Here is a 15,161-nt window from a genome sequence, read left to right on the forward strand (position 1 = left end):
GAGCAACTGATATGCTTTTAAAACATGGAGAAATACTTTTAATGTGATTTACAATGAAGTGAAAATATGCTAAAAATGATTTTAATTCCCTATAGGAGATTCAGGGTGGGTGAAAGCTACTTTGAAGTAGTTCAGGTCAACACTAGCAATGATTCATGAGGGATTATCAGGTTGAAAACGAATTTCAACAATGGAAACAAAAGACAGCTATTATTGACAGGTGAAGAAGTTGAGTCAAATTGCAATTCGCAGCACTTTTTCTGAGTGCGTCGAGTGTGATTACAGAACAAATATAATAAGTTGGGGGGCTTGCAAGAAAGCTGAGGATCTTAGCTTTAAAATGAAAGTTAAATCGCGTTCCTAGCACGTATGGTTCAAAAGATGCGGACGATTTAGTGGAGGTATATTCTCAGAAATAAAGTAAGATTCAAATGACAAATGACACTTTCACAGGTTTGAAATCACAGAATGGACACACAATTTCTATGCAGTTCTAAATAGGTTGAAATGGATGGGATGAGATTATTTTAGACTAAGAGATTGGTTCTGCACAGCTCTTGCTGGATACTCACTCCTAATTTTGGAAGGAATGGGCCTCGTCACAGATCTGGTCAACAGGTTTCGATTCAGTCTCTCTGCTCTGCTGGTCTGGATCTCTGGTTCTGGCAAAAGTTCTTGGCACTGCACAGCAATCTGGTCTGGGTCTGGTCTGCGGCTGGGATACAGCTCTGCTTTCTGCGTCTGGTACTGGCACCGGCACCGCGGTCTGGTCTGGGTCTCTGGTTCCGGCAAAAGTTCTAGCCAGAAGCGAACAGCACAGCCCGGCTGTTTAATATCATGTTGCAAAAGATTTTAGGCCTGCTGAAAAGGATTCAGCTTGTGGATTGGCCCCTATGCTTTAAGTTCTAGAGTCTGAATTCTAAGTTCTGGTCTCTGGAGTCTTCTAGCAAAGCGCTTTGCAAGAAATCAGTTTGAAGTGGAAAGTGAATGTCTCTACCTGGATCTCAGTGGCTCTTTTTATATCTTTTGAAAATGGGTGTGTGCGTGGGCATAACTAAGCCTGCCCCTCACAACTTATCATTGGCCAAGTTCTCCTCTCTCCCTTGATTGGGGGAAGGAAATGGAGTGTCATCGTGATGAGGTATGTTTATGGGTCAGAGAATCCTCCCCTTGTCACTTTGCACGCAAATCTATTTTTGATCCAAATGCATATTTATCTATGTACAATTTGTCTAATATTATATGTCCAGTTAACATATTTTCTGTAGCACCAAACCATCCGATCCCTGTCTTTGTAAGCTGTTGTGTCCACTTCTGACAGAATTCTGCCCTTTTCCTCCAGAACACAACCTCTAAACTTTTCCAGAATTTATACAAATGTGCGCAAGGAATATGGGCATCAGATGATGAAGTGTCAGATTTTTAACATACAGACATTTGGAGTAATACCCTATTTTCCACTGCTATCCCCCAGAACATACCACAGAGTCCTAACACCTCTTGAAATGTGCACAGAAAAATCACAGGAATAATGATATTATTGATATAATTTTGACAATTATGTACTATGAATTATCCATCTTTCTAAAATTATGCTCTGGCCCAGAGGGGTGTGGTTTCCCAAAGCACATGGGGGAATTTCTGGTTTGCCCACTTCCTCCAAGCTCAACTGGCTCACAGAGGCATTGCCCCTCCCATTTCCTTCCAAGAGGAAGCCATTTACGACCCCCTGATTTAGAAATTGCTTGGAGCAAAGGGAAGTTCACTGTTCTGTTTTCCTGCAGTCCCAGGTGCTCCTCCCCTGATTCAATCAGAGAGGTGTGATCTCCTTTTGGTGGGGCAGCAGAAGGGAGGTCAGGCCTGTGAATACAGTTGCTGGGCAAGTTTCAACTCCTGTCGGGGGTAGTTGTCAGGCAGAATTCAGTCCCTTTAAGCCAGGCTTCAGACAAAGGTCACTTTTGTTCCCATTTTTCTTCATTCAAATCAAACTTACAATGTTGACACATGCAGCTAGAACGCTGATTATAAGTTCAAAACTATGACATTTAAACAGTTGCAACCTATGTGACACTCCAAAGTAAATCACTCATTTATTTTAAACATTTCGATTTTAGTGGCTTTAAGTCCAATTTCACTTAAGCTGCTGATATCCACAGCTCAGCCAGTTTTGTTATGAACAATATTTTAGGCTCTTCATCTTTCCAGATTTTGTATGCACACAAGACGTCATTCTGCCAGATGACTGCTGGTGTTCAGTCAGATTTTTTGAATATCTTGCAATGTTTGAAATAGGCATTTTAATCTTGCATTCAGAGAAACAAAGGTGATTTCTAAGCGCTCTTTGAGCTAACAGGCACTGCTGTTTTTCGTAGGCACCACGTTTCACTCATGGCGCTTCTGGCCCATCACGCTCACACTGGCGGGTGGCAGGTCAGGGGACCATTTTGGTGTGCGCAAAAACTGCGAGGTTTTCCCGGATTCTGGCGCAATTGTGGGCTTTTTAGCCATCTTGGATTTTCTAAGCCCACAGCACCAAATGTTGCAGCATAATAACTTGAACGTGGGTTGATACACCTAACAAACCCCAGCAAGTTCTCTCCACAATTCGAAGTCAACAGAAATGGACAGTGGTCCGTAAAGGGACCCAAAGAAATGGGCACCGGAAAAGAAACCGGACAAACAACTGGTGTGCCAGAAAACCCTACAGAAACATTGGTTTGCCCTGACAGAGGAACATTTGGAACCCGTGAATGATCAATGGAACACTTCTGTGCTCCAGCGTCTATCAAAAACTGATGTTTCCTATTTCCCACCATCGTTTCAACATAGGGACCTTTCTGATTTACGGGAATAGGTGTAGGTTCCAAACCCTGCTTTGGGCAATCCTAATGAAACAGAATATCATCAAAAGGAAGCTCTTCAGATAAATATGCAGTGGAAGGATGATCAAATATGTTCCTGGTGTCCACACTCGAAATCCGATTATCCTGCGAGAAAGTTTGCTGAGGGTCCTGTGCAAACTGACCTCTACCAGGGCCCCCTACACCCGGGCGACGCCTGGATCATCTACCCATATTTCCAAATGTATTATTTGACCTTTGTTGAAGGACGGGGCTATGTGCTCGCCAATGACCCTCTTGATGACAATAAGCGCACTGGTTAATGTTCACAGGACACAAGGGCACATTCCCTTGCGGGACATACTGACCTCTAACCTGAGAACTACCCCCTCTGGGGCCTCTAACAATTTGCTGCAATAGCACTTTAGTTTTCAAATCGCCTTTTCGTTTTTCAACCCTATCTTTTTCATTATTGACACGGTTCTCATAGTACTGAGCCATGTGTAGTACTTCTGATTGTGATTTTGCCTGCCAAGCACTCTTGGAATAATTTGTGACTGGATGTCAGGCAGCAATCCACGCACAAATTTGTCCACAAACAACCTTTTCCCAGACTCTTTGCCTAGGTCTTGTCCACTGAAATCCGAGAATACCTGTTCGAACCGATTAAAGAACTCGGTAGCACCTTTCCTTGGACACAGGCCGTAAGTTTGTCCCATATAATTCTTTTTTCTGGAATTATTGTTTTTAATTTTGCAATAATTCTATCAGGCAAAGTAAGTTTCACCTGAGGCAGTCTTTCACCAGCTGGCCTTTCTCCATCGAGTCTAGTTATATTTACCCATGTATGTCCCAACCCTGTTACGTCGTCTATAGTTCTAACTTGTTTCCACAAACCTACGGGCAGGAGTACAGGGAATAACAAATCAATATCGCCTAAGGTGAATACTGAGGATTGCAAGACAGACTCTATTTCTTTATAGAATTCTGTCGGATTTTTCCTAATATCAGTCTGAGAACGGGACGTGAACGAATAGTGATACAAAATGTGCAGGAATGTCCACAGCGACTATACCCCGTGCAGCATCGGTCGCAACCTCAACCTTCGGGACAAATGTCAGAGGAAACTCTCTCATAGGTAACTGAGAAGTAGGTGACTCCGAACGCTTACTCAGCAACAGAGCTAAATCGAGCGCTAAAGCAGTCGAAGAAGTGTCAAGTGAAAAAGCTCTCTTGTAAATACTCAATAACTCTGTGGGACAACTAATCTTTCTTTTTGTACAATCATCTTGTAGGTACCTTATCATTACCTGTATCTCTTTCCTCTGCATTTCTGGCATATACTGACTATACGTGTCATATACTTCAACTGGAGTTATCGACATATCCGAAATCCATCTAAGTGCGTCCTTCGTACAAATTTGTGCTTCCTCAGATATAGATTTACGACAAGGAAGGAACCGTTTCTGTACATACATACTTTCCTCCTCATCATCCTTATTCTGTGACTTTTCTAACTCCCTTCTATATCCAAATAATCTCTTGACATGCTCATTTACCTTCTCCACAGTGTCTCTAGACAACGCTAAAGTATTTAGATCCCTTAACCCTTGCGGGAGACCTGTATTATTTAATTTTCCCCACATTACACATAGCTGAATCCCTAAACCTTCAATAAAAACATTTTTCTCAGGAAAATTATCCATATTACAAAGCGTGGCAAAAACATTAGGTTTTTCACCCCTCTCCATACAATGCTTAGCCCATGCAATTAACTTGCGTTTCTTCTCTGGTGGTACAGTATTGCGAGTGACAACATTTGACCATGCACCTCAATCGATTATAAGCGGCTCAGGACCACTTGGAAGAGAGGGAGTGGGCAAATTCAATGGAGGTACTGTAACTGGTGCGATAAGAAGAGGTGGAGGAGCTGGAGGAAGAGGAACATTAGGAGGAGCAGGAACAACGGGAACAACAGCAGGTAGAGCAGGAATAACAGGAGGAAGAGGCAAAGCAGCAGGAAGAGGAACATACAGAGGTGGCGCAGAGGCACCAGGCCTTCGTTCATTTAACAATTTATCTATAAATTCATCGGAAGCATGGAGGTCTTTGGACGGATATATTTTTTGAATTCCAAGTGAGAAAGCCCTGTCCATATTTGTAGTCGATTCAGAATGTTTATCTTGGGGATACAATAATGCTTTTTCGGCATTCGTCTTATGACGGCGCGCATGCTTCTCTCTACTTTTAAGTTGTTGCAATGCTTCTTTTTTCCAATTCTGCAAAACATCAAATGCTGCACGTCTAGCCTTTTTCTTTAATAGAATTGACTCTAAATACTCAATACGAGGGATTCCAAAACTACCATTCATTGGCCACTGAAGTTCGGAGGCATGTCTGGTTTGTCTGTGCCAAATGTCATTAAATACTATACTTCCAATGCCATGCTTACAGTACATAATACATGCCGGCGACCCCTCCTGTGGTGCCGGACGGCTAAATTCCAAAGATTGTCTATCGCTGCGGAACAATGCCCTGAAGCAGGTAGACAATTTCCCAGGCTTTCAAATTATTGGTGTTACCTGGTCAATAATTGTGTCTGCAGATACAATGAGCCAAATTCAAATTTTCAGGGTTAAATTAAGAGTTGCGTCATGACTCACCTGAACAAACCTAAGGAGGTCCGATCGGATTTCAAAGAATCTTACCTAACTAATCTTACCTCGTGTATGGTGATTTTGGCAAATCTGCACGCTTCGATAAGTGGACCCTCGTCAAGATGCCGTCTCAGACCACAAGCTAATCGTCCAGGGATCGGGCCGTGCAGCGCTGCTGAGGTGTCACGTCTCGTTCAGTGGGGCCCCTTTTTGTAACACCGTCCCAACCCGGTCCGATAGCCTACGTCAGCCTTCAACAATCCGGCATCAATCTTGAGGTCCCTATTCGGGCGCCAAATGTGAAAACAAAATCAAAATATCGAGGCTGAGTACCCCAAAAGGAAATACACCGAACACGGGTTACAAAGGAACATACAAAGTACTTTATTTTATACTGAATCCAGTTACAAAAACAGAGCAAAATCAGATAGCTATCGGCCCTCAGTACAACACAACGAACTCCAGCGTGGTTCAATGTGTTCAGTGAGAGATGCCGTACATTAGAATGCATTCGCTTTTTATACAGTTTGTGGGCACGATGTCCAGCCCCACTTCAGGTTAATATTCCATTTAATACATCACCGATCTAGGGTTTGTGCCAGGTCTCGAAAAACCGCATATAACTGGTTTGCCTTTAATACATGTATCAACAAGCCTATGCAATAAATGTGTGATCTGGGATTTTCCATGCTAGTCTTCTTAAACATGAATACAATGCGGTTAAACAAGTGTTCTACGTTCAGTATTTGAATACATTGTTTTTATAGTATACTCATGGATTAGTTTCTTTATACGCGTAATCCCTTACACACAAGTCAACGAAGGATAAGGTCTCAGTTCACAACCTCAACACTGCAGGCAAGTTACATATTAGCTATGTACAAAGGTCAAGACGGCCATGTTGTATTTTGGAATTACATCGTCCACCATTTTAACTCACAGGGTGACTTTTACAAAGTGAATCCTAAAATGACGGATGAACCTAAAATGGCGGCTTACATTGATTTTAAGGTCAGGACCTTGCAACACAGATTCTTTCGCAAGCGACTTTCGAACAGCTTGGCGTAGGCCGATATACATATATTTATTGCAATAGGAGACACGATATAATTTCATTTTTGACACCCTAAATGAGTTTCTGTCTCTGTTTCTGCTTAATTTTTTTTTGTTTTCTCCCTGACACTCGCTTAGGGTTTGTATTTTCTGCGGCTGGTTTTAATAATGGATATAATGCATATGGAGGGGGTGCTTTGCATGCTTTGTTTTCTTCCCCCACTTCTTTCTTCTTATCTACTTTATTTTCATTGTACAGTTTACAAAGACACATGATATCCTGTCTCTTTTTAAGGTTTTGCACCTTTGTATGTTGCTGACAACTTTGAGTATATACTGGCCCTCATTACGACCCTGGCGGAAAGTGACTGACCGGACCGCCACAGCGTAAATAGCGTTTCCGCCATTGCACGATGGAGCAAAGTGCGGCTCATTCCGACCCATCGGGCACGAGCACCACGCCATGGCGGAAGTGCAAAGTCCGCGATGGCGGAAATGACCCCAAAACGGCCCACACCGCCGCCGTACGGCGCCCTAGGTGCAATACCGCCACCCATCTCAGTGGACACCGCAGTGAGCGCCAACCGGAAAGTACGGTGACCGTAAAAATACGGAAACGGAAGTAAAAGCATGGTCCCGGAATGGGAAACATCACGCCGTACACCTATAAAACCACTAAATCCACACAACCATTAAAAATACTACCCTGAGACACATCCCAACCCGTCATCCACCCTAGTGAAACCAAGAAAAATGGGAAAAGTAGCGAAGAAAGCGTGCGACCGCAAGCGGCAGGTCCACTTCTCCCGTGAGGAACTCACCGTACTCACAGAGACCCTCCAGGAGAATGCAGCCGCCGTCTTCTCCACGCAAATGACCAGGACGGCACTTGTGAACAAGAAGGCCATATGGGCCCTGGTGGCACAGCGGGTAAGTGCGGTGGGGACCGCACCCCGCAACCCACAGCAATGCAGAAAGCGATGGGACGACCTGCGGATATGCGTCCGTAGCATACTTTCTGCCAACCGCAACATTGCCACAGCCACCGGGGGAGGATCGGAATCACCCATCAAGTTGACCCCCTGGGAAGAAATCTGTGCCTCCACCATAGGAATGGAGAGCATAGAGGGAGTCGGAGGGATGGAGAAAGGAGTGCAGACATCCGAAGAATCAGGTAGGTGGCCCAAATAAAACAATGCCAAAACCACAATGTCCAATCATGTGAAGTACCACGTGCCCACATAGTGCAACAGTAACACATGTCCAGGAGAACGTCCACATACATAGGCCTGATAGCACACTTCAAAACTCACATCAAATACATAAATAATTAAAAATCCTAAAAACACCCTCTACACGTGCAGCAGGCACACCCTAACTGCAGGCTGCCAAACAACTGCACCCTCACACCACACACAAATGAAACCACCTCCAAGGCCCCGACCCAAATCACCCTCAGGTACCACCCCAATGCATGTGATACATTGCCATTCCAATTTCCACAGACCCATTAATAACGCTCGTCCTCCTTTACTCCACCACAGGGTCCGATCCAAACGACGAGCTCCAGGACACCCCTACCAGCACACCTGCAAAGAGGGCCAAGACCAACGGCCAAAGACCCTCCACCTCAGCTGCACGCATTAAGACACGGCAGCAGCACAAATCAAGTGGCAGCACAGAGGAGGGAACTCCAACAGGCACCCCAGCAGCCAGCATGCCCACACCACCACCACCACAGGTCCCCCCAATGGATGCCACAGTAGGCACTGCTTCTGGTGGCAGCAGCACCATAGGTGACACTGCATTAATGGCAGCATGCTCTGACACAGAAAACGGGGATGTCGAAGTCAGATCCATCCATGACCTGTCCCAATCCCCCTGTCTGTTCCATCCCGTACACCATGAGGATACCACGCAGGGGCACCCACAAGACGACGACTGGCCATCCCCCACAAGCCCTGTGGCAGGGCAACATGAGGCGAACAGCCACTCTGTGACACCACCGCAAATGGCCATGGCCCAGCAGAGGCAACAGTCCCTCGACCAGTTAATCGTGCAACAGCAGCAACTGGCCACGCTCCTCAAGGACCATGCCGATGAATGTGGGGGCACTAAGGCAGACATAGAAACATCAACTGAGACACTTAGGGCAGAAATGGAGAGAAGTACAGAGACACTAAGGGCACAAATGGAGAGTAGCACCGAGAGCCTGAGAGTCCAAATGGAGAGAAGCACCGAGAGCCTGAGGGGGGAACTGCATGCGACGTCCAAAGACGTATGTGCCGAACTTGCCGCAGTGCGCCGTGTGCTCACTGAGCTCTCACAAACCCTTAGGGACATGCATGGACGTGAGCAGGCAGAGACATCATCCGTTGCAAGTTCCGTCCAGGGCAGCCCCCAACGTAGATCTGGGAGGAACCTGCGCTCCACAGGCAGGGGTGCCCCTGATACCCGCAGAGGGGGCTTGCATTAGCGACTGCCCACTGACAATGAGCATCTCTGGACACTGGTGTTCGGGGGGGAGGTAGGAGGGTGGAGGGGGGGTGTTGGGCTCACTTGGGTGGCGGGTCGATAGGGTGTTCAACATGATATCACATATGCCATAAACAATGCACGATCAACCAATGAGATGTGTGGACATTGATCTTTGTGTACGAGGCCATTATAGGCGTACAGTCCATATTGTGCATGTACCATACACACACAGTGCCACGAGTCCCGTGTCCATGTATCAGCCACCAGGCGTGAGTGCTAGAAGCATGCATCTATGAGATGCTGACGAATGTCACGGCCCTCCTGTGCCTCGCAGACTCCTTGAGGTGCTGCCACATCCCCACCCTCATCATGACCATCTTCAGGTGCTTGCAGTTCTGCGTCAGGGGGCATGGGCACATTTCTACGTACGCACATGTTGTGTAGCATGACACATGCCATCACCATCTTCGCAACCTTCACATGGCGGTACAGGAGTGCCCCGCCAGACCTGCTGAGGCACCGGAAACGAGTCTTCAGTAGGCCGAATGCCTGTTCTATGACTACACGGGTACGTGAGTGGGCATGGTTGTAGTCCTCCTCATGCTGGTCCCGTGGGTTCCGGACTGGTGTGAGGAGCCATCTCTTCAGTGGATATCCGGCATCACCTGTATGTGGACGATAAACGAATCATGTGGAATGCCATTGCTACGTACGCACCCCCCCCCTTCCTGCCAGGTCATTGCTGCATCACATACCCCACATCATCATGCATGAAATGAGACTCACCGAGTAGCCAGGATCTGTTCCCTGCGTGTCGCTCCATGTAGCGTGGTATTGTAGAGTTCCTCAAGATCATAGAATCATGGGTTGATCCAGGGAATCGGGCACAACAATGTGTAATGATCCTGTTGGAGTCACACACCATTTGTACATTCAGAGAATGAAATTGTTTCCGGTTGCGGTACTGGGCCTCCATGGCATGTGGGACGACCAATTCCACATGGGTGCAGTCGATGGCACCAATGCAACCCGGTATGCCGGCAAGTGCATGGAATCCCACTTTTGTGTTCGTAATTTCCTGCTCCGAGCGTGGTAGAGAGATGTAGTCGTCTGCGTGCTTCAGGAGGGCATCGAGCACTTGCAATAGTGTCCGTGAGAACAGTGGCTGTGAAATGCCATGCAACTGTCCGACTGTGTGCTGGTAGGTGCCTGTGGCCAGGAAGTGGAGTACAGACACCACCTTCAGTAGGGGTGGGATGGCGGTTGGGCTATCTATCATGCTGACAAGGTCAGCCTGTGTCATGTCCACAATGGCGGTTATGGTGTCCCGGTCCAAACGGTAGAGGGTGTGGATCTGCTCATCAGTGAGGTTGAACGGATGTGCTCGGAGGCGTGGGATTGCAGGCTGCCTGCGTGGTGGTAGTGGCTGTGCTGGCGGCCCTTGCTGGCCCTGCCTTGCCCTCCTCCTCCTCCTGCGTCTCCTCCGTGCGGCCGGTTGTAGTTGGTGTTCGTCTTCTTCTTGAAGTTGGAGTACCTGCAGTGCTATCAGGTCCCCCAGGGCCAACATAGCTAGTCCTGCCGGTAGCATTTCGGAGTGGTTGTGGGAGGAGACTGGGCGTGCAATTTATGTGTTTTCAGGCTGTATGGCCTCCACCTGTGGTGATTCATTCCACCTGTGCAAGCTGCTCTCCCCTTTGGGCGAGCACGTCCCGCACACAATGCTGCAATTCGACGAATGGCATCTTGCTATTACAATCATGTATTTGTACCCGATGGCAGTGTAACATTGGTTGATATGTTCATTCGGCTATGGTCCCATTGTTTCACATACTATCTTTGCAGTCGCGAACAGACTTGTGAAGGGTCAGTGGAACGTAGTACTCGAGTAACGGTGGACCCTCATGCATCACTGTACCGAGGTTCAACGACGGGCGGGGCGTCCCATTTGTGAGTGAAGGCAGTTGCCATTTTCACACACAGCCGCACTAGATGGATTAATTTGTGATTTCAAGCGGCCACAGATGCCTTTTCGACGTGATGTTGCAAATGAGGAATTCGAAGGGCGGCGCTTTCGGTTTTCAGCTAGCGGCGAGGAGATGCCCACAGGTCTGACTGCAAATATAACGTTCTATTGTTCAATGTCCTTGGGACAGGGGCCATGGCGAGGATGCAATGATTGACATGAATAGTTTGGGATGCGCAATGGCGAAGTGGACGATGAGGCCGGACGTTCCCAAATACATGTTACTTCACAACACTGGAATTACGGGCTGGGGCACAGTGGATTTTGCAGGCTGCATAACACACAGACTCAATGGAAATTTCACATGTAATGTGAGTATGGAAACAGGCGTTTTCATTACGGGATGAGGGAATGATGAATGGATGCATGGACAGATGAATTGATACAGAGTTTGCCATGTACAGGGCTTCTTGGAATCTGTCCGCCTCCCCTGCGCTATGTGATGCAGGGCTGCCATAGTGGGACCATCGTCTATCTGGCCTTGTTGAGCCCTCCCTGTCTCGACGCGCCTTCAGACACTTGTGTCTATGCACGTTACCAATCCCATCTGATGGATTCTGTTTTAACAGACGCATGCACAGGTACACTCGTTTGTGATGGTGTTTTCACCTCGATATAGATAGTTATGATTCGCAAGTGGTTTTTGGGTGGTGATGATCCTTTGGAGTGGGCTAGCATGCATATGGCTGTGGATTTGGTGTGATCATTGAAGTGAGTAATTCAAATGTAGTTCTGATGGCCATACTGTTCTTTTTCATTTCATTTGGTTGACAGGTATCTCCTCCCCTTTTGCCACTGCCATCTGTATGCCACTCCTGCAGATGGATTTTACTCCCGACACCTGCTGCTTCGTGTTAATCAGTGGAGCAGCATTACGATCTTATGGGACGATCGCCAATGGGCCACATGCCCTTACGCAGTACTAGTGGCTAGGAGCAACATTTCGGCCTTTCAGCTGGACTAGTGCCTCCCTATTGGGACTGCCCTGCGGTTCTAGGCGCTTCCATGTTGCCTTTTCGTACGAGAATGTAGCCCCTGTGTACCATGAAGGAACAGGGCGTCACACAAGAAGTAGCTGGTCATTTATTGCGGATGCAGCCCACAATGGTGAAATGTGTTTTGGGGTTCATGGCCTAATGGCTGTATGGGCTTGGTGAATTTGTGGTGCATTAAATTTCTATTTTGATATGGACCGTGTAGCGTTCTTCTTTGCAAGTGATGTGGCATATTCCTATTTGGGGAGCGATGTATTGTGAGGAGATCTGCATTGGGTTCCAGCTTCGGAGTATAGTTGCGTGGTACTGTGCTGGGCGTGTTTGCCTACGAAGCCCAGTGAGGTCAGGGATGAGGGCTGCCAATATGACTGTTTTAATGATGTCATGCTCAGGGGCGTGGGATTAGCTTTTGTGTAACAGATGCCGGTCAGCCAGGTGGATTGGTGGAATTATGTGATTTTCGGAATATTGCTGGTCACAGGTGCCTGTGTTTGCGTGCGTTTCTTGGTGGGAGACTGAGGTCATGTCCATTGGGATGGCTTCTGTATTCGTGCCATCTGTGCCCTGCAGCTCCCATTGGCCCCTCTTGAGATTCATTTGTTCGTTGGCAGGCATGGATAACTAGTACATTTCACTGGTTGCATTGTGTGACTTCATTGCACCTACGGGGAGTTGTACTATGTGGCCAGGGAGCGGTGTACAGGCACTCAGTGGGGCCGTTTACGGTTGGTTCGCGATGCCGTACTTCTCACCATGGCGGAATGGTACTTTCCGCTGTGCTTGATGGCGTTAGGTGCATGTCCGCTAGGGTCAGAATTCGCGTACCGTTGCGCCATGGTGGTAATTACGGTTTGGCATGGCGCGCGCGCGCGTACTTGGTGCAGTTAGCGTTGGCGTTCACTACGGTGTCGCTAATGGCATCGTACTTTGCGGTGACGGGTCATAGTCGCACCGAGCGCTATTCGATGGCGGTATTGCATTTCCGCCATCGTTTTTCGATTTCCGCCAGGGTCGTAATGAGGCCCACTGTCTATTATATCCTTCTGAAATGTTCCCTCCCCAGGCTGTTCCTGATAACACTTTCCCACTCTATCCTTTACCCACTGAAAATTATATTTTAATATGTTATCACTACAATGGGGCACATTTTTACACATATGATCAAGGGGAGCAGGCATAAAATATGATGTCATTATCAGACCCTTTTTTTAACCTCCTAAAATACTCTTTCTGCCCCCTCTTATTCTATACCCTATCTCAAAATTCTTTCACACCTGCCTTATTTGCATTTGCTCACTCACTCTTATACATCCCCTTTTGCTTGTACACCCTACTTCATCCTTCACTGGACTCCTCAGGTCCCACCCTTTTGCACCATGCACACACAATGGCCATCTCCACAGGCCCAACTCGTTAGTTCAGTTAGTACATCAATGGCCTTCTCTGCATGCCCACCACCTTAACAATTATGCACTGCATTAGTGTGCCAGAGGCTTGGCTGCTCTTCCACTTGTTCAGCCACACACCTTGCACGTGTTACCAAGCTTTTCAATTTTTACACCTTAGTTTGGCTAAGGTCCAGCCGGCTTTGCCCACAACCACAAATAAACAGAACGGCATGAGACATGTGCTTTGCTATGACGAACTACTGACATTTTAACAAAATATCCTGGCATATGCCCTTTTCTCTTTGTCTTCTCAATTCTTCAATACTCTTGATCCTGTACAACATAATAAATGAAGCAACTATACCAATTGCCTGCACTAAGCGCAACTCTTGTCTAATAAGTACCGCCACCTTACTACGCAACCCTCTTCTCAAATGCAGATGTGCCACTGCCTACTCACTCCCTATCGGGTGAGTCAAAATTATGTATACTACTACTATGGCCAATCAACCTCCACCTATTGAGGGCGCATCCTATACACCATGAAAAATAATCTCTCCCTCTCCATGTGCGGTCATGCACGGGTTCACTCACATATCCTTTTTTGGAGATTTTTGAGTCTTCTCGACCCTGGACTCTCCCTTTAAAGGCCAGTACCCCCTTCCAAGAGCATGGGGCATTCGGACCAGGCAGACCTTTGTGAACTCGAAATCCAAAAAGAAGTGTACACTGGGCAAGAAGTAACGCAATGTCGTCTGCGCCAGGTGCAGCTTGGAAAGCAAAATTCACACAGCCCGTGGTACAGAACTGCATGGAAAACACTGTCAAAGTTACGCCCCAGGATGAACACTTTTATAATGGTACAAACTAATTAACATCAAAATGTATTGCGACAATATGTCAGTCACCCTACTGAAGCTTATTGGCAAATTTATGTGATTCCTCTATAGCGGGATGTACATTATCCAGAAATGATTGGGTCCCACAAGTCTTACCAACCCAACCTTGGCCCCCTCTGTGATGTTACAGTCCAACCAACTGTTCCCACAACATAGTGCTAAAGCATTGATACAATAGTGATTATCAGCAGAACATTATTCTTCTGACACCGGACATCTCCAGCAGAACCTTATTCATCTGCCACCAGACTTCTCCACATGTTTCCCATGAGAGCGCAATCAATCATGACACCACATGATCCTTGAACTTTTAACAAGTTATGGACTTAAGGTTGCAGTCTAGGAACTCTTTGAGCCACATCCCAGGCTGAGATGTGCTGAGGGGTGAATTGAAACCACCATGGGGAATTTTGAAACTGTCAGTAGACCAGTTTCCAGAACTCACATGCTTAATCATAAAATGTTTGTACAATTTCTGCCTTCCCCTGGTACCCATGAGCTTCATTTCCTGACCTCAAATATATCAAGAACTGTTAATTGATTTCTGGATATAGCCTGGGAATGTGTGGTTTGCAATGTGCTGTCAGCTTCTACCACTTCTAGACACATTAATAAAAGAGCACATTTTTTTTCTAGTCAACATGAGCACTGAGGCCTGTTAGCAATGTCTAAATCTAATGTTATGTCCCACAGTTTAAGCCTTATTATTTGTAAATTACTTAGTTAGAAAACCATCAGAAAGGGGCATTTGTCCAGCCTGATGCATAGCCCTATTTTGCCATCACTACAGCCCGCCTCCCCTTTTAGTGGGCTACTCCTGCAGCTGAT

Source organism: Ambystoma mexicanum, chromosome 6q (assembly GCF_040938575.1).
Source record: "Ambystoma mexicanum isolate Mex_15411 chromosome 6q, UKY_AmexF1_1, whole genome shotgun sequence".
Classification (NCBI taxonomy): domain Eukaryota; kingdom Metazoa; phylum Chordata; class Amphibia; order Caudata; family Ambystomatidae; genus Ambystoma; species Ambystoma mexicanum.